Genomic DNA, 20,909 nt, shown 5'->3' with positions numbered 1-20,909 from the left:
GTCCAACTCTGATGTGGGCTTTCATGCTTTCTACCTACACAACAGCGTTCTAATTATTCTACTATCATTGATCATCCTCAAAATGCTCTTTGAGAAGCATGTCAATGTGACCCTCGAGTTGCTTTAGTGAGTACCTGAGGGTTAATTAACACGCGCCAATGGAGGGGTTCTATCCTGGGTAGCAGCTTCATTGGGTCATGTGTTGCCAGGAAATGCCCGGATGTGCTCATCCTGCCTCTCCAGCCCAGCAGCCCCGGGCAGCCGGGAAGCACTGTTCTTCTTTTACCGAGCCACGTTTCTTCACATGCTGTGATCTGGCCTCAGAAAGAAGAGCCCCCAAGCCTGTCTGTTGTGATTTGATGTTACCACGTGGCAAGGAAGATGGATCGCAAAGGTGACATAAAATGTGCGAGTTGAGGGCAGCCAGCTGTTTATTGCCACATTATGTGCTTCTGAAAAGAGGCGACAGAATTGCCACCTCCCTTTTCCCACACATAAAACTTGATGAGATATTAACATTTAAATTACAGTACTCTTTATTTTTATTCTGTTCTAAGGGCTTTGAAATGCATTAGACTGTTTCAAACTGCCTTCTGGGGAAGCTTAACACCTCCAATTTTTTTGTGGGGCTTTTCCAACCTGGGAACCTGCTGTCGCTCCCAAAGTCCGCCACAGGGAGTCTGAGGGATTGCTGAAGCCCCGGGCTCTTGTTTGTCTAAATATCCCCACGAGTCCAATCTTCCAGGCACTTCAGCCTGACAACCTGAACCAAGTAAAAGGTAGAGACTTCGCTCACCTCCTCTTGTGAATTCCCTGGGTGTCTAAGCTCTTGCCTGCTCTGTTCGCTTCCCGTCCAGGTAGCTGCAATCGGAGCACAGGATGGTTTTTAATTAGCAAGTTGGAGGGAATGAAGGTACCCTGTCATTGGGCCCATGAGGCTTGTTATCTGTTCACAATAAGAGAATAGTGTTTTCTGCCAACAAAACCGTACTGCCGTGCCTGCTGCCACCAAGACCAGCCTCTGCCTGTGCACCCAGCCCTCTCTGACTCTTTTTTTAAGACCCAGCTCGACTGTTGCCTCTTTTCTATAGCTTTTCCAGCACTTCTTCCCTTCGCTGCCCCCTCTGAACTCTCCACCGCCCTCTGAACTCTCTCCACCCACCTGTGAACTCTCGCAGAATGACCTGCTCCGATCTTTTCATGGAATTGTATGTCTAACACTAATATAGATTTATTGGTTTGTCTCTGTCCGTCCTATCTGCTGGTCTGTGATAACAGTTATTTTATTCTCATTTGTACCGTTTGGTATTGTGGGGCTGACATATAAGAGATGACCATTTGAATTGCTGGATGAACTAAAATAATAGATTTCATATGAAAAAATAGGTAGTTTAAAATACTTAAAACATCCTTCTGGTTTATACCATCTCAGTAAAAAGCTTACCTGAATAAATCATCAAAGCCCTGATTTAGCTACATTAAAATAATAACAGCTGTCATTTGTTGAGTGTTACTTGTGCCAGGCACTATCACAGGTGCTTGCCACAACCCTCTGCAAACTAGGTATTATTATGCCTATTTTAAAAATGAGGAAACTGAGGCTCAGAAAAGTTATATAACATCTGTGAAATCAGGAGGTTGCTAAGTGTATTAGTTAGAGTTCTCCAGAGAAGCAGAACCAATAGGATCTATCTATCAATCAATCAATAGATCGATCATCTATCTATCTATCTACCTATGTATCAACTATCTGTCTGTCTGTCTGTCTGTCTATCTATCTATATCTATCTGCATTTAAGGAATTGGCTCATGTGATTATGGGGCCTGCCAAGTCTGAAATCTGTAGACAAGCTGACGGGCTAGAAATTCAAGTAGGAGTTGTTGTGGAGTCTGAATTCCATAAGGCAGCAGGCTAGACTCTCAGGCAGGGTTTCTATGTTGCAGTCTTGAGGAGAATTTCTTCTTTGGGAAACTGCCATCTTTGCTCTTGAGGCCTTCAACTAATTGGATGAGGCCCACCCATGTTATGGAGGGTAATTTGCTCTACTCAAAGTCTACTGATTTAAATGTTAATCACATCTAAAAAACACCTTCACAGCAACATCTAGGCTGGTGTTTGACCAAACAAGCAGAAGTCTGAAGCCTTCATTCTCCGTCCGTTGTGTTTGGCTTGCCAGGTGTTCATCCAGTCCTCCATGGACTTTCTTCTGCTCTTTTTCTCTCTACTATGCCATGTTCCCTGGGAGCTTGGCTTGTTCTCACTGTGAACTCTCCACTTTTTAACCTACTGTGCATACTCTCTTCCTACTTTGGTTCTCTTCTCAGTTATTCTATTTATTTGACTCTTCCAAGGCTCACCATACCTCCCTCTCGACATGTTTGCCAGCCGTCCCCAATCCCATGCTGTGCATCACAAAGCAGAGAAGCAGATGACAGAATGTAGGTAGATGCTCAGCGTTCTGAGAACTGAAATGGGAGCTGGAGTAAAATTTCCTTGTGTCGTTTTTAGTAGGGTTGTGCTCACTCACTAGGGAGTATGATGTGAAGATGAAGATGCTGATAGTGTTCCTTAGTGTTGCAAAGTCTAACTATTTCATAGCCGTGAGTAAGTCTGAAGTCCTTTTGGAACTTGTAGAACAGATGTTAAAGAAATCAAATAAGTTTGTATATTTGAAAGCCATTTGAAAAGGATAAAAAAGCTTTAAAAATGTTGGTTATTTAAACTCCTAATTTGGCCCTTCTTTGAATTCTTCTCTGAATTCTTCTCCTCTCTCCTACTAGAACATTATCTGTCCCCAAATAAACAGGGGTTAATTGAGCGCAGAAACTGCTTCTTAGGTAACAGGCATATAGTGTGATGACTAAGACTGCAGATTTCAAGGGCCAAACTCCCAGAACTTGAAGCCCAGCCTAGCCACTTACTAGATGTATGACCTTGGACCAGCTTCTTGTCTTCTCTTTGCTTTGGTGTCCTCACTTTTAAAATGGGCGTTAAATAATATCTATATTATAGGGCTGTTGGGAAGATTAAATGAATTACTCTAAGGAAAACACTCAAAAGATTGCCTGGCATGCTTGAAGTACTGTTATTATTCCAGTAGTTTCATTCACAAGAGCTTGCTCCGTCAATATTAACACCTGAGTCTACATTTTATATTGACTCTATTGACATGGTTTAAACTGCTTTGACCTTTGTACTAAAGCATCCAAACTTTGGTCCATCAAAATCAGCCCTTGGAAGCAAGAAAGGCTGGGAAATGTGGATCTTTAAAGGCTTCTCAGCATTAGAGATTGGAAGCGAAAGGAATTAATTCTCAAAATGGTCGAGAAGGTTGGATTAAGAAAATGTGGACTCAGTAGTGTGGGAATGGGTCCTTCCCGTGTTGTCTAACGACAGAGACAGAGTGAAGCTGCCTGAGATCCTTAGGCCTGACTCTCCCTCTGAGATGATGGGTAGTGAAATGCAAATGCAAATGCAACAGCTACAACTGCGCCGATAAAATGCATTTTGCTACATTGCTGAAAGCATGATCCTTCAGGTTACTGAAATGACAAGTACTCTTTTGTGTTTTTTTGTGGGGGTGGTTTATATGCATTTTAAAAACCTTTATTGAAAACTAATTCACATATCATAAAATTCACCCATTTAGAGTGTACATTTCAATGGATTTTAGTATTTTAACATCACTATTAATTCCAGATCACTTCCATCTCGCTAAAAAGAAACTCCATACAGATAAGCAGTCCCTCCCTATTCTCCTGCCTCCTTCCCTCCCCAGTCCTAGGCAACCACTGATCTCTCTGTTTCTGTGGATTTCTCTGTTCTAGACATTTTATATAAATGGAATAATATAATATGTGGTCTTTTTAACTGCTTTTTTTAACATAATGTTTTCAAGGTTCATCCGTGTTGTGCCATGGATCAGTCCTTCATTCCTTTTTGTGGAACAGCAATCATTGCATGGATATACCACATTTTGTTGACCTATTCATCAGTTGATGGAAATTAGAGTTGTTTCCACTGTTAAGATATTATGAATAATGCAGCTATGATCATTTGCATACGTTTTTGTGTGTCTGTGTAGACATATGTTTTCCTTTCTCTTGGACCTAGGAGTGGAATTTATATGCATTTTTAAACCAGTGTTAAGATGACTATTGAATTATTTTTTGTAAAGGAGTAGGCTCCAAGAGGTTTCTGCTGCATAGAAATAAAATGTCTTATTAGTAAGATAAGGAACAAGGTGTCTTCAAATAGTTTTCTTGATTGTCCCCCCCACTGTGTTCTGAAGAAACAAGCAAACATTATTCCCATTGTTCGAGTGAGGAAACAGACTGTGCTAAGAAACCTGGCTTAAATCATGTATCAGCCAAATGGGAGAGGAAGAAAAACCCTAGTTCTTGCATTCTCTGCAAAATTCCAGCTAGGGCTTTACTAGGGTATTATTGTGTTCCTAGAGCTGTAGAAATTTTTAAAAGATGGTAATAAAGTTATCTTCATAAGATCAGCCTAGTTATCTAGCAAATTTGTTTTTATTTTTTATAGATGAATGAGCAACTTGATTTCTATATTCTGACACTTGAGCTGCTGAGTGATTCTAGATGAAATTACAAAATAGTCTGTCATTGTATCACATTCAGATTTTTGACCTTGGGCCTTCATAACCACTCAGCAAATAGTTTTTGTGTCCTTGGTTGGTCTCTACTCTAAGGACATCATAGGCTGTCAGGGGCAATGGAGCCATCACATTTCTTTCTTTCTTTTTTTTTTTCTGAGCTAACATGTGTTGCAAATTTTCCTCTTTTTGCTTGAGGAAGATTTGCCCTGAGCTAACATCTGTGCCAATCTTCCTCTGTTTTGTATGTGGGTCATTGCCAGAGCATGGCCGCTGATGAGTGGTGTAGGTGGACACCTGGGAACTGAACTGGGGCTGCCAAAGTGGAGTGTGCTGAACTTAACCATTAGGCCATGGGGCTGGGCCCAGAGATGTCACATTTGTCTCCAACTGGGCCCTAAGCCTTTTAATGCAAGGATTGCTTCATATATTTTTCACCCTTAGTGTCTACTAGGTTGATTTGCACATTGAGGGTATTCAGTGGGTATTTTCTAGTGAGGATTATTATTACTTACTATCTCCCCACTCACAGTTTAAAGGAACCATGATCAAACCCTTCGCAAGAAGATTTCTGTTTGCACTTCATCAGCATTTGATATAGACTATGTTTTGATTACATATGCCAGTATGTTGATAGAATTACCAAAATATTTATATATTTTATTAATGTACAGACCTTAATCAAGGCTGAACATTTTATAACACTTAATATTGGCAACAATTAATAAAGAGAACCTTAGTGTGTTATCTAACTTTCTCCCCCTTTGGGGAGTTAGCTGCACTTACACACATCCTAGCTCTGGATCTGATCTTGGTGTTTTCTCCACTGATGCCAAAAAGAATCTAATGATTCATGTCCCAGTTTAGTTTAATACTTTCATTATTGGTTTTGTTTTGCTAAGTAAAGATATGACTACGTAATTTTGACCTTGCACTTGACTTTGAAAGTGGTGAGCGTTTGAGAATGTGTCCCACAAAAGTTAAATGTGCCAGGGATTCTTTTTTTTATTGAAGTATAATTGACATAAAATATCCTATTAGTTTCAGGTGTACATCATAATGATTTGATATTTATATACGTTATGAAACGATCACTATGATAAGTCTAGTTACCATCTGTCACTGTACAGTTATTACAATATTATTGACTATATTCCCTATGCGTCAAGGTTTCTAAGGACAGGATAACAATCTTGCTTGAGGGTAATGTTGCAGGCTACAAATTGAAACCCTTTGTGATCTGGCACAGTGACCTTCAAGCACACCAATAAACACACACAGCCAGTGTACTGCAGGAGCAATAAGAAGTCATGGATGACGCAGGTCCTCTTCCAAGATACCCTCCTGAATTGCTATGCCAATGAAATGGAGAAGCACTGTTTAGAAAATAACAAATCTCTCAAGATTTTTCTTATTATTTGTAAAGCTCCTGAACATCTTCCTTTTCTTGGTGATCTTCATCCCAATATCAAAGCAATATCAAAGTTTCTCCCTCCAAACACCACCTCTTTGATCAAAGCAATGGATCAGAGAGTTATAGCAGCTTTTAAGACCTACTACCTGAGGAGGACTTTGCCCAGGCTATTGCTGCAACTGAGGAAGACACTGATAAGACACTGATACAATTCTGAAAGGATTAAAACATCTATGACTTCATCAAGAACCTTGCTTGGGCTTGGGGTGGTGTCACCAAGGAGTGTATGAATGGCATCTGGAAGAAGACACTTAAGAGGTTTATCCATTTCTTCAAAGGATTTGCCAAAGAGGAGGAGGTTGCAAAAGTGACCAAGGCTGTGATTGAGACAGCACACAACTTTAACCTGGATGTAGATGAGGGTGACATTGAGGAGCTCCTGGAAGTGGTTCCCGAGGAGTTGACTAATGAGGAGTTGTTGGAACTGGAATAGCATGCATAGCTGAAGAAGAGGCGAGAGAAAGGAGACTACAGGAGCAGAAAACAGAGAGCATCCAAGGAAATTCATAGTAAAGGGCTTAGCAGAAGCTTTTGTAGACCTCAACAAGCTCCTTAAAAAGTTTGAAAACATGGACCCCAACACTGAAAGGTTTTCATTAATAGAGAGGAATACTCATGGTGCATTATTTTCTTATAAGCAAATCTATGATAAAAAAAAAGAAAAGCAAATCACCATGGATGTATTTTTGAAAAAAGTGACACCTCCTTAAGAAGAGCTTCAGTCAAGTCCTTCAGAAGAAGGCATTGTTATCATAGGAGATGGCAGCTCCATGCGTGTTGATGCCTGTGAAGTACTTCGAGTGGGACAAGATGTGAAGGTGTAAGACAATGATATTGATGATCCTGGTCTAGTGTAGGCCTAGGCTTATGTGTGTGTCTGTGTCTTAGTTTATAACAAAAAAGTAAAATAAGTAAAAATTTTAAAATTAGAAAAAAGCTTATAGAATAAGGACATAAAGAAAGGAAATGCTTTGTATTGCTGTACAATGTGTTGTGTTTTAAGCTAGTGCTATTACAAAAGTGTCAAAAAGTTAACAAAAAATTAAAAACTTTGTAAAGTAAAAAAAGTTATGGTAAGCTAAGATTAATTTATTATTGAAGAAAGAAAAATACATATTTTTAAATAAATTTAGTGTAGCCTAGTGTACAGTGTTTATAAAGTCTGTGGTAGTGTTCAGTAATGTCCTAGGTCTGCACATTTACTTACCACTCACTCACTGACTCACCCAGAACAATTTCCATTCCTGCAAGCTCCATTCATGGCAAGCGCCCTATACAATTGTACCATTTTTTTATCTTTTATACTATATTTTTACTGTACTGTTTGTATGTGTAGATATATTTAGATTCACAAATACTTAGCATTGTGTTACAATTGCATATAGTATTCAGTACAGTAACATGTCGTACAGATTTGTAGCCTAGGAGCAATAGGCTGTACCATATTGCCTACACGTGTAGGAGGTTTGAGTGAGTAAAACTCTGTGACATTCACACAATTATGAAATTGCCTAAAAATGCAGAACGTCTCTTCATCATTAAGCAATGCATGGCCGCATATCTTTAAGTCTATATGGTCTAATGTTTAATTTAAGGCCAATATTTCCCTATTGATTTTCTCTCTGGATGATCTATCCATTGGTGTAAGTGGGGTATTAAAGTTCCCTACTATTATTGTATTACTGTTGATTTCTCCATTTATGTCTGATAATATTGGCTTTATATATTTAAGTGCTCCTAGGTTGGGTGCATAAATATTTATGAATGTTATATTCTCTTCTTGGGTTGGCCCTTTATCATTATGTAATGTACTTTGTCTTTCTTTATAGTCTTGTTGTAAAGTCTATTTTGTCTGATGTAAATGTTGCTACCTCAGCTTTCTTTTCACTTCCATTTGAATGGAATATCTTTTTCCATTCCTTCGCTTTCAGTCTGTGGGTCTTTAGAGCTGAAGTAAGTTTCTTGTAGGGAGCATATAGATGGGTCTTGTTATTTTATCCATTCAACCACCCTATGTGTTTTGACTGGAGCATTTAGTTCATTTACATTTAAAGTAATTATTGATAGATATGTACTTATTGCTGTTTTGTTAGTTGTTTTCTGATTGTTTTTGTAGTTCTTTGTTCTTTTATTCTTTTCTTGGTCTTTTCCCTTGAGGTTTGATGATTTTCTTTAGTGTTATGTTTGGTTTCCTTTCTCTCTACTTTTTGTGTATCTATCGCAGGTTTTTGCCTTGTGGTTATCATGAAATTCATATATATAGACCTATATGTATATAGCAGTCTATTTTAAGGTGATAGTTGCTTAAGTTCAAATGCATTCTATAAACATACATTTTTACTCCCCGCCATGTTTTACATTTTTGATGTCATATCTTGCATCTTTTTATTTGTGTATCTCTTAAATACTTATTGTGGTTACAGTTGATTTTACTACTTTTGTCTGTACTGGGCCACCATCTGGGGACAGCTGCAGCTGGTGTGGGCTGGGGGCCCAGGGTGCTCTGGGGTGGCCTGAGCAAGCCGGTTAGAGCATCGGGACTGTGCTCCTACCCACAATATCAAGGTTGAAGGGGAATATAAAAATGGTGCTTGCTGGTGCTTCTGATCCCAGGGAGAGTTCTAGCAGTTCCTTGCCTGTCTGGCAGATGCTCTAGGATTAGTAAGCAGATTTCTTTCCTATATACTCTAGGTGCCCTTCTTACTACTGTTTTTTACTGTGCCATAGGGAAGGCAAGCATGCAGGAGGGCCCCTCAGTGATATCCCTCCCTGCTGCAGGTTACCACATCAGTGGTTGCGTTCCTATCCATACCATGTCTCCATCTGTCCTACCCATCTCTGTGTGGTCCCTCTATCATTTGCTTTGCAGAAGCTGTTCAGTCAGTACTCAGTTCTTCAGGAGGAATTGCTCTATATGGAGATGTAGATTAGGTGTGTCCAGGGGAGGAAGTCACTTCAGGGTCTTCCTAGGCTGCCATTTTGGACCCTCTTCCACCAGAGATTCTTGTAGAGCTAAAAGTGAGAAGGGCAGGTGTAATCATTCCCCTGACTTTTCTATCTTTCAGAGTTAGAGTCATTCGTACCCTTTATCTGCAGGTTTTTATTTGTTTTGGAAGATTAGTTGAATATAAGATGAAACAAACATAAGACTGGGTAGGAAGGAAGTAGGAAGCAAGTGAAGTACCCAGCCTAGCTGACCTCCTATTTTGTTCCATATTATCTTGTCTGACTCATGGCCAAACAGTTTTAACCTTGAGATAGTGACTCAATCATAACAGGCAGGATTAGACATTTCCATCACCAGTCCCAATCCACCTAGATGTAGCTTTAGTCATATATTTACACACAGTAACTCATGAGAGATTAATTTAATATGCCAAGATCTATGTAGATGGAAGCATTAATGTCAGAAGATTCTAGGATGACTTCAACGGAATTGCTAAGTATATATAGTATAATAAACATGTTGCTCTTGAACTAACTCATATATTTTGATGAGTTATTGCTGACAATTATCTTGGCAATTCAAGTCACTTACAGACAAGATTTATACTGTGAATGTGTACTGTAGAATGCACAAACTTCTTTGAAAGTCATTGAGTCTAGACATCATGTACATATGATAATAAGTAAGATAATTGGTCTATTTTTAGCTTTGTAAGATACTGATTCCATAGTCCCACAAATCAAAATGAAGCTATTTTCTACTGACATCATGTAGTTTAATGGCTGGACATTATACTTCCCAGGTATTTCCATAGGCTATGGCAATAAGAACTAAAAAATTCAAAGCACCCATGCTTCTATCCTAACATTCAAAAAAGAAGTATTTTAGGGGCTGGCCCAGTGGTGCAGTGGTTGAGTTCGCACATTCTCCTCCAGGTGCCTGGGGTTTGCCAGTTCAGATCCTAGGTGCAGACATGGCACTGCTTGGCAAGCCATGCTGTGGTAGGCGTCCCATATATAAAGTAGAGGAAGATGGGCATGGATGTTAGCTCAGGGCCAGTCTTCCTCAGCAAAAAAGAGGAGGGTTGGTGGTGGATGTTAACCCTGGGCTAATCTTCTTCAAAAAAAAAGAAAGAAAAAAGAAGTATTTTAATGGCTGACTTATGAAAGTGAATTATAATTTTGCCAGAGAGAACTAGAGAGACAGACAATGATGTAAGACTATATTACCAGAATATTTTAATAGTAAACAGCTTAATTCACTTCACCAGGAGAACACAATCAGTTTTACTTTCCAATTACTTGCTTGAAATTCAATGTTCACCTGGAAAGCACTGCTTTACTACTGTCAACTTTTTATATGTTGCAAAGTTTCATACAGTCAGAGTTTACTCTTCACAGAACCAAATTTCTGCTACTGTGGCACTGCACATTTCATCAGCTACTTTGAGTAACATGGTCTTTAGGGTGTCTTTCCTCCCGCATACAGACAGGAGAAGAATCTGAGATATAGCTGAATGCTCCTGACATGGCAGACTAGAGAAGCTTTTGTTTCTGGTAGAGGTCCCAGGGATTTGCTAGCCAATTATTGGACAAGAGATAGAGGTTTCTTTTCACAGAAGGAAGGGGCTGTAACATGAAGAATGTAACCTCTGCTTTATTAGCTCTGTACATATAAAAGGAACAAAAATTAATCAGCCCAGGTGAGCTGAGATTTTTGATAATAGCTGGGCGTAAATAAACAAGAAAATAAAAGGATGTAAGATGGAACAAAGGCATGGGGTGGGTGAGAGGAAGAGAAAGCCTGTGTTTTCTGAAATGGAAAAAAGAAAGGTGAGGCATGTGATGGTATTCCCAAGGTCACCTGGACTTGATCTTTGAGGCCAAAATTCTATTCCTGGTAAAACAAATATATAGGACACTAGATTTGGAGGAGGGTTTCAGGAGTCAGAACTGAGCAAAGAGGAGAGTTAGAACTGCCTGTGAGCAGCATAGCCTGGAGCCAGAGAAATGTAAAAGGCAACAACCAAAGGATCAAAGCCAAAATGAAGAACCAATCCCCAAATCCAGAAGAGGCCTTAATCTAAAAGGGCCATACTCAGAGGAAGGAAAACTGAAGTCACCGAGGCTAAGCAAGTAGGTGCAAAGAGGAGTTTAAAAGGCAGAACCTGGAGGGAGTTCCTAAAGAGAAGGAGTATAACTTGATGTGTGCCCTGTTAGGGCTGGGAGGAAGAGGCTAGGAAGAGCCCAGAACTTGCAAATGTATGAAGAGAACAGTGATCAGTGGCTCCCAAAGAAATCCTGTCTCTGGAACGATATCAGGGAGTTTGATCATTTGCATATGCATGAAATTTCTCGGAAGAGATCTAGAAACTAGTAGACAACTAGTAGTAGTTGTCTCAGGAGGGGACTGTGACAGCAGCTCTGGGCAGAAGGAGACATTTCGCCGTATTCTATTTTGTATCTTTTAAAATTCTAAGCTATACAAATATAACAAAGGGAAGTAGTACCACTTAAAATTACAATAAATAAAGTAAAAACAAATAAATAAGTAAAACAAAATTTAAAAAAGAACTCTTCTTCCAGAGAGAGAGAGAGGGAAGGAGGGGAAGGGGAGAAACAGGTCAAATATTAAGGGGAAATAAGAAACATAAAATTTTCTTCATGGTGTACTTTTAGTTGGTAAACTCATGAGTGCTTCTTAGGCCGGCAATGATGGGCCACCTTGGTTATTTCCATCATTAATTAAGAAGAGATGGTATAAAAATGTATCAGTGTCCCTGTTCCTCTTTAGATGAGTCTTGTAAGCATGACTATGACTGAAACACTGGACCCATACTCACATGAGAATTTTCATATATATATAGTCCTCTGGTCACTTAGTAACACACTTGGTTATTCATAATAAGTCACTATCACATTATCATAAAACATCTCTATTGCATTCTGATGCATTTTTACTAAATGCTGAAATCACATCAAATGCTCAAAGCCCCTGTTTGCTTGAAATACATGGCCCACCCCAGACACCACACAATGATACTTGAAGTAATATTAGCATAATAATTTGTAAAAGACAAAGAGTGACTATATCCCGAGGAGTGTTAGGTAGAGAAGGTTTAAACACAGCAAATCTTGGAGACATCACGGAAAACCACATCTCTCCAGTTTCTATGAAAACGTTCCTTGGAGAAGAGAAATTGCCATTGAATGAGCAAAGAGGGAGGAGAAGGAATGCCATGCATGGGACAGCTGAGAAGATTCAGAGATGAGAATGGGAGGATTGGGTAAAGGGCAACTAAATAAATGTTACAGGGAAAATAAATTGTCCAGAGGATAAAAAGTAGGAAGAGAGTCAGCCTAGCAAAGGCATGGGAGGAGAAGGTGGAGGGGGCGCAGGATATAATACACATCACGTTCAGAGTAATAAGCTGCACAGCCCCAGAGCAAATGGTAAGAGTAAGAAACATGTTGGCAGCAGCATGAGAATGGGATGAGGAACCAGGGGAAGCAGGTATTTCAGTGAGAAAGTAGTCAGTAGTGTCAAGGCTGTATAGAGCCAAGAAAAATAAGGAGCTAGAAGAGTCCTTTCATTTAGCAACCACTTTGCGGTTGGGGACCTTAAGAAGAGCAAAGTCAGGGCAGGATGGGGCTGGAGCAGACTTCTATGATTTTCAAGCAGAATGAGCATTGAAGAAGTGGAAACATTGAATGCAGACAAATCTTAAAAGAAGCATCACTGGAAAGGAAATGAGGACAATGAAAAGCCTAAAGTGTCAAGAGAGGAATTTGCTTTGTTTTTTAGATGAGAGGGCCTTGAACACTACGTGGAAATGAAGAACAGTAGTGAGAGAGAAGTTGAAACTAGAGCAAGTTAGTAGTGGCTGATGCAGTAGGGTGGCTGAGCAGGAAGGCCATGAGCACAAGAGAATCAGCATTAGAAAGAAGGAAGGCATCTTCCACAGAGAAGGGAGGAAAGGCTAAGTTGTTAATTCATGTTCTATGACCTCTACCTCAGCATAACCACCTGAAGTCCTACTAAGGACTGATTATTAAGGAGGTATTATTTTATTCATGTGTGTGTAGTCCAGGACGCTAATGTATATCTGGATAGCCTCCATTCTCTTGGGGACCATTTGTGTGCTGGCCCTTCAGCTTCTGGAGACGGCCAAGCTAAAGATTATTTCAAGAGTTCTAGAATCATCAACACTTGACTTAAAGGAGAGATACAACAGTGAATGTTCTTAATTGAGGTAAAAACAAATTGTCCCCTGAGAGTCCCATTGTGTTCCAAGTTTCTGTGGCCAGCTCTAGAGGCCCAAGAACATAGAGGGTTATTGACAAAGACTCCTAAGGCCAGGCTTGTGGAAAACTCCTCTAGACAATGCTATGAGGTACCTGGAGTAAGGGAGGAGGCGGGCTTAGTCTGTCTCCTGGGGCCCATTTAGCTCTGAAAGCTCCAGAGCTAATCAGCTAAGGACCAAGGGCAGAGCTGCATCTTCTGGAATGAAAGCTCCATGAGGGCAGGTGCTTTACATGTCCTCTTCGGTGCCTGGCACATATTGAAAAATGAATTGAATAAATGGAAGCAAGCCACCTAGAGCACCAGCACAGAAGCAGTGATGATGGCTCATGATGGACAGCTCACAGATGAGAGCAGAGAATCAGGCAAGTCTTGGTATCTTGCATCTCTGGCAGCACAGCAGTAGCACTGGGGAGCTCTGCAGAAGAATTAGCAGATGTGAGAAGGTCAGGAGTGGCCTTCAAGGGACCTGCAGGGGCAAGTGAGGGCTGAGACCCAGGCAGGTCCTTAGGAACATTTGTGTCCCCTGCATAGCCATGGTGTTCAGGATCAACCAGGCAGAGCTTCAGTTTCCTTATCTATAAAATGAGGACAATAACACCAACTATCTCACATGTTTGTTGTGAAGATTAAATGACATAGTGATGGTAAAGTGCTTAGCACAGTGTAGGGAAAACTGTTGGTCTTTAGGCAAGAACCTCTTTTCTTTCCACCTTCAGCACCTTGGACAGAGCAAGTGTCCAATTATCGTGGAGCAAAATGTACAGTGTTTGCTGGGAGTCTAGTGTAGTTCCATAGGTGAATGCACTAAGGTGGTAATGACAGCTATTTGACCTAAACGATATGAGTGACAGTGAATGTAAACTCCAAAGGTGGCAGCCTGAATCAATACATATCAGGAGAAATGATCCATTGACTTCGGGGTAATGAGAGAAAGTTATGATGTTGTGACTATATTATGGCTTCTTGGAATTTTTAGTGCTTTCCTCATGCATTAATATAATAACAAGAAGTATGAATCATTTGCTTCTGGACTGCAAGAAGCTGCAGGCTGAATGTTGATCATTTTATGTCAGAAAGTCATTTCTGAAAGAAAAACAACCAGGACAGAGTTGTGGCGTTTACTGATGAGTGCTTTAACTTTGCAGCTCTCCTCATTAGGTGATTTGTCTCTGGAATCATTTGATTCCTGTTTGGGAGTAGAACTTGTCATATTAGAACGGAAGTGTGTGAAGTCAGTCAAATGTGAGCATTGAAGACAAATTTTAAAAAGAATGATTGTGCATTATTTCCACAAACATTTTTGTGCCTACTATGTGCTGAACTTTGTTCTAGGCATTAGAGTATAAACATTCATATCACACATTCCCTGTATTCAAGACATTGATGTTGTAGTGGCAGACAGAGCCAAATAAATGAATAAATGGAAGGCAACATGATAAATAGTAAGTTTAATGACAGATGACAGTTTGGATCTTATGAGAGCTCAGAGGAGTGAATCTTAACACAGACTTGAAGAACCATGGCAGATGGTGTCCCTTGAATGTTAAAGGTTGATTAAGATTTACCTCCACATAAAGGAGAGATGGATGAGCAAATTCAGAGGTGAGAAATTGCATGGTGTTTGGGTGGGGAGGAGCTGCTATTGCTTATGTTGCAATGCCTAGAGTGTTAGGAGACAAATCTGGAGAAGGAGGAAGAATTTAGGTAACATTGGGCCTGTTTGTCATGTTGAGAAATGTGGTCTTTATCTTTTAAGTAAACTCTATTGAAGTCATGGATAGCCATTTAAGAGTATTAAGCAAAGTTAACACATGATCATATTTATTTACATTTCATGAGGTAGTAGGCTAAAAGGAGGAAATACTTAAATATCATTGGGGTGAAATAGACTGGGCGCTCAACTCAGAGGCAGAATTCCTGTGACGATCTCTGGCCATTTATGGCCAATAGTCCTTCCCTTTATGGTTTTTCTTGGAGAGTAGCGTGGAGTAACATCCTGCATTCGCTTTCATTTTGGAGACATCAACTATTCTCTTGTGACTGGGGGATAAGTGATGTTTTGTATAATTTATGTATCCATAGTCATTTGTTGAGGTTTTGTGTGGTATTAAAGAAGAGCATACGATTTATCTGAAGAGGGTGTTAAAATATTCCTCCCTTTGTCAACCACATATATTTTTGAAGCTATATTTTTTATCATCTACTTTAACAAAAACAATATATCATGAAAGATTTAATGCAGAGCACCTATGAAAATTCAGCTGTCTTCTATCAATTTAGAAAGTAAATAGATCTGGAAAAAAAGTAAAATGGAGTCATTCTTCCAGATGAATTTTTTGTTTCAGAGGATATATTTTTAATACAGATTTATTATTTATGTTGGCATGTAGTGGGTCTATTTTTCAAATAAATTAGTAAATAACTCTGGTCTAAAAATTCTGTTTTAAATTCTAGTATAGAAAACAACAATAGATATAGCCTATATAAAGACTGATCTTTGGGGTCCTCAATAAGTTTTAAGAGTATAAAGTGTTTCTGAGAACAACAAAAACAAAAAGTTGAGAACCATGTGCTAGGACAAACGTGTTGAAATTTGACACTTGATTCAAATTTCATTTCTGATGTAACTTTTTGTTTATGTTGTTCACTACTTTCCCTAAACCAGAAGCAACTACTTCCCTACTGTTAAGTGCCATAACACTTTATTTGTACATCGTCATTTGTTGCAATTTATTATGGCTTCTTATTACAATTTATGAAATTTCTTGTTATAATGTAAGCTTCATGAGGATAGAATCTATGTCCGATTTGTCTTTGTGTCTCTCAGTGTATCTATCACAATTGTAGCACTAAATAAATGCTAGTTCAATGAACATTACACAGGAAAATGAGCACATGAAAATTTGCATTGCCAGGACCCCTCACATTTAGTTCCTGAGTCCTGCTTCTTCACTGTATTTCATCACCAGACCGGGATTCAGGATGGCAGGTATATCAAACCCTTTTTCTATCCTGTGTTTCTCTTTTGAAAAAAATAACAGATTCTGAGTAGTAGTGGTATTGAATATTATTTCTCAAATTAATCAGAAGAAAAGGCATCAGTGCCCAAGAGTCTCTGGGAAACCAGCCAATATCGAAGGAACCTATAATTTTAGTTGCTGTAGACTATATACGAGAGAAAAATACAGAGAGAAAAGAAGAAAAAGCAATCTCATTTATTGCAGTAACATATAATTTTTGCCTTCCATGTCAACATTCTTAATGATAACTTATTAAGTTCTTATTAATCAGGGGTCATGGACATGATTAAAGGAAAAATTAGGGACATCAATGAACATTAAGAGACAATCTAAAGGTGATAACATAAGTGTCATCTTACAAAATAAATTTAATTCCCTCCTCCCTTTATTTAAAGCAGCTGTTGAAATTCTTTATATGACCTGAATCTGGTTTTTAGATAGAAAACAAAATAATACCTTAACTCCCTGTGAAAGAAATTTCAGTTGATAATCCTAAAGGAATGAGGTTTGTGTTTTCAATTCAGTAAAAATATGTTCTCATTAATTTGCTCAAGCATATGAGGCAACTGGGTAGATCTTAGGATCACAGTGACAGTAGAAGGTCACAGGGAATCGCTCTTTGCAACTGAGCTCTTTCTGCATGTTTTTCAATAGAATAAAGAGTTATTTTCTTGGTATAAATCCAGTCTATTCTTATGTGATTTATGTGTTTGCTGCAGTGTTTTATCATGATGAAAGAAAAGGCAGGGCCTCATAACACATTGTCAAAAGGTCTTTGTTCCCTCAGAGAAAAAAACACAACCTTCTTCCCTGAAATACCTCTTCACATGGAAGTGGTGCTGCGGAATCAACAGGACCGGGTGTAGGTGCCTACAGTTGAATAGTTCTTTCAGGTCGTTTCTCACTATACAGAACTATGTCCCACAAATGGAGAAAAAACAAATATTGAAATACGAGGATAAATGAATTATTGACGCCCAAAAAGCTTCCGAGGAAAAAGGGCCCGTCCTGATTGCCTGAGGCCTCAGGTGGCTATTGAATTGAAAACTTCCATATGCCTTTTCTCATTTTTCTTTTTCCACTCAGCAGCAGCCAGTGGGACATTTTAGGCCAGTTAACTTGATCATGTCCTTCTCCTCCTTAAAAGCATTGAGCATTTTCCGTCGCTCTGAGCATAAAATACAAAATGTTAACATGGCTCCCGAGCTCCTTTGATCCAGCTCCGCCCAGGGCTCCAATTCCGTTTCTCGTCTCATTCATTGGACTTTAAAAAATATCCTCCAAGCCTTCAAGTCTTCACACAACTTGTTTCTCCTTTAACAGTCTCTTCTTTATTGTCTACATCTGGAATGATTCCTATTTGTTCTTCCAGTCTCAGCTTAAATGTAATTTCTTGAGACGGGTTCCCTGGCCCCTTAATCTAAATTAGGTCCCTCAAGTTTCATCATACTCTACATGATTCTTTATATTATTTATTAAAATTCATAATCGTGTATTCACTCAGGTATTTGAATGTGTTTCCCCACTGGACTGAAATCTCCCTGAAGAAAGGAACTTGTTTGCTTGGTTCCCCACTGAGTGAGAGGAGCATACAGCCCAGTGACTGGTATCTAGTAAGTATTTCACATGTCCTTGTAGATCGAATAAAACTTTAATTAACTTTAGGCTTCCAGATGATCGTGCTGCATATTAGCAGTGCCGAACTCACCTTTCTCATGAAGAGCCGTCAAAAGTTAAAATCTGGCAAGTTTTTACATTAAAGAGAACATTCCAAATTCCAGAGAAAAGCTGCCAATCTCATTGATGAAGGGGATGAACTGAAAAGCTTTTTTTTTTTAACTTTCCTGGACTTCCTTGAACCCTCGAGGAAGGCAGGAAAAGTCTTTGCCTCAAGCATTATTTTCATCAGGTGACACTATCTGGAAATATAGGTAGCTACAAGGTACCACAAGACCACTTTTCTTTGTACCCACAAGAGTAATGTCACTCCAGCCACAAACAGGTTCTTTCTTTTCAAATCCTTGCAGACACCACGTTTCCAATACCCCAACCTGCCCGTGGTTAGAGATTGTTGACCAGTGGCCAGTTGTACCATGGGTCCTAGACTGTGCACGAAGAGGAGGAACTCAGGAAGAGCTCTGTGAAGACACTGGGGCGCAGCCTTTTGTAGACAGCCCTTGTTCAGGGGGAACTGATTTTTGTAAAGACAATTCCTGATTCTGTTTTACTAATTCCACTTCTGAGCAGCTTCTCTGCACTGCATTGTCTGTCTTTAGGAAGAGAAAAAGCCCTTCTGAAAATGATGTGCCTGCCCCTCTTCACTGAGCATCTTCTTTGATTTGGACTTTCATCTTGAATTATCTGTTATCTCATGCTATTTCTAATTAATTTGCTAGGCTAAATTACTACCAAATAAATAATGAGTTTCCAAATTAGCTGACACCATAATGGAACAGAGATTTAATTAATTTACTGTCGGGGGCCTTCTACAGACAATTGTAAGTTTGTAGCTTAAAATGATGGTATTTATTAATGTGAAAAGTTTGCTTATTTTAACAGGTTATTTCAATAACCAGACTTTAATATGGAGACCTTCTTGTTCTCATCCATGTAAACAGCAGGATTCAGGTCAGGCAAAGACCACACTGATATTCAGTACATTTAATTTTCCTTGAAGTTCTTTGATTTCATTTTATGTAGCATTAAGAATAGTTGGTATCCATTTCAGCCATAATAGTTTCAATATTCGTGATAATTTCAGTAACTATTTACTAACATATTAGAAGCATAAATCTATACAGAAATCTCTGGCATCTGCCTTTCACTGGATCACAGATTGAAAGCTTCCTTCCAAAACTCCCTTCAGTGTATGTACTATGTCTATCACTTCCACTATTTCCCAAAATGGATTCTTACATGCTGGCTACATCTATGGAAATAGAAGAGACCACCCGTGGTCCTGGGTGGACCATGAATTGGTGGAGACTGTCGAATAACAGGAACTTCTACTTGGTAAACATGTGATTTGGGCAAATCATATCCACTGAGAAGCCTAATTTATTCTTGCATAAAATGTAGATACAGTAAATATAATTACCTTCCCTGTTAAATCCACTGGATTGTTTGGACTATTTGTATCTGTGTCTCTATTGGTAGTAATGGCAAGATAGTTTCCATTATTTTATTATCATTTAGAAGACTCTAACTTCTAAATCTCTGACAGGGTCCCCTTTGGGCGAGCTCTAACCAAACCAGATGGTGATGTGGCTTCTGAAATGCACTTAGTTTAACCAACTTGACACAGCACCAGCCACCACAACTATCCTAACAGGTAGGCAGAGTGAAGTTTGTAGAAAAGTGATGGGTGGAAGAATCTAAGCATTGGAAGACTGATGATTCAAGGGGATGATTGAGGAGGAAGGGGGATAGAATCTGCTTGGTCTTTTAAGCATATGGAGCAGAAATTGATGGGCTATAAGTAATATTGCATATCAAGCCCTTGAAAATGTAGGTAGTTCATGTGAGAAGGGGAGCGGGAAGGTGAGCCCTGTAAATAATTAAAGGTAATGCTCTGTCATGTGATGGAAGTGTCCAGTATAGTTGCTGGTTAATATTCCAATATATTTATAAAAAAAGGTATGGTTTTTCCATTTGTGTTCAAGAATAAATGTTATGATTTAGGCTAAGAGAAGAGTGTGAAAATCTGTGTAAATTTATTTGGGATTTCTTTGTACGAGAAGCAGTAATAAGCAGGTAAACTGGGATGTAAAATCCATCCCAGAATACGCTGGTGCCGGAGAGAGGAAGGGTAGATTTCCATAGGTCGCTAAAATGGGAGGAATTGTTGATGTTCTAAAGTTGAAATTTAACCGAGTTAATATGCATTAGTCAGGAGAAACTTTGTGCCTCTGAGTAGATAACTCTACAAGAAAATTCTTAAAGGGAAAGATTAGCTGCTGACACACAGATATGTTAATATGTCTTGTACCTTCTCGGGATCTGTTCTCTCTCTTTCTCTCTTGGTAGACAGACAGAGATAGATAGAGATATAGTCCATCACAGGACATCCGTATCTATTTATATATTTAAAACCTCTTATTGACGTAATTGTTATTTAAAAAAAAATCTGTGTGCTAGGCATTATCATCCTCATGTTAGAAACGAGGAAACTCAGACTTCGAGAGGTGAAAGAACAGTCGCAGAGCTGAAATTCAAACACGAGTGTGATGTTTTCACGTTCCTTGTGCTTCAGTCACAATGTAGCCTGGCCTCATGAGAATATGTGCCTGTTTGCATATATTTCTCATCACCAGATCTGGTTTTAACACTGCGGGTTTTAGGGCACATGTATAAATAGAGGTCCATATACTATAAATCTAAGTGTTTGAAAGTTACAAATCAACCTAACAAACTGTAAAAATGTATGCTATCCTTGTATCCTGAGAAATCTACCTTCACAAGGCCAGCTTTGAATTGAGAACTCTTGGACTCTGTGGATTTCCACACTAAGATGTGAATCACATCCTGTCCCCTCTGTTCCCACTTTT

The 20,909-nt window shown here is 39.1% G+C and overlaps 1 long non-coding RNA gene across 2 annotated transcripts in view; it reads left to right on the top strand.

The window, feature by feature from the left end:
• LOC111770203 (uncharacterized) overlaps positions 1–20,048 on the top strand; it is a 54,006-nt gene extending 33,958 nt beyond the window's left edge. The window contains exons 3-4 of one of the 2 annotated variants that reach the window (XR_011431590.1): positions 17,867–17,975; positions 18,390–20,048. This is a non-coding gene — a long non-coding RNA (uncharacterized lncRNA). Of the gene's footprint in view, positions 1–17,866; positions 18,006–18,389 lie in introns of those variants that run through there. The other variant, XR_011431589.1, reaches the window with a different exon arrangement.
• The last annotated feature ends 861 nt before the right edge of the window (positions 20,049–20,909 follow it).

This window comes from Equus caballus, chromosome 23, assembly GCF_041296265.1.
Source record: "Equus caballus isolate H_3958 breed thoroughbred chromosome 23, TB-T2T, whole genome shotgun sequence".
NCBI classification, from domain to species: Eukaryota; Metazoa; Chordata; class Mammalia; order Perissodactyla; family Equidae; genus Equus; species Equus caballus.
Note: the sequence above shows the minus strand (reverse complement) of the source record. Positions and strands in the feature narration are given on the sequence as shown.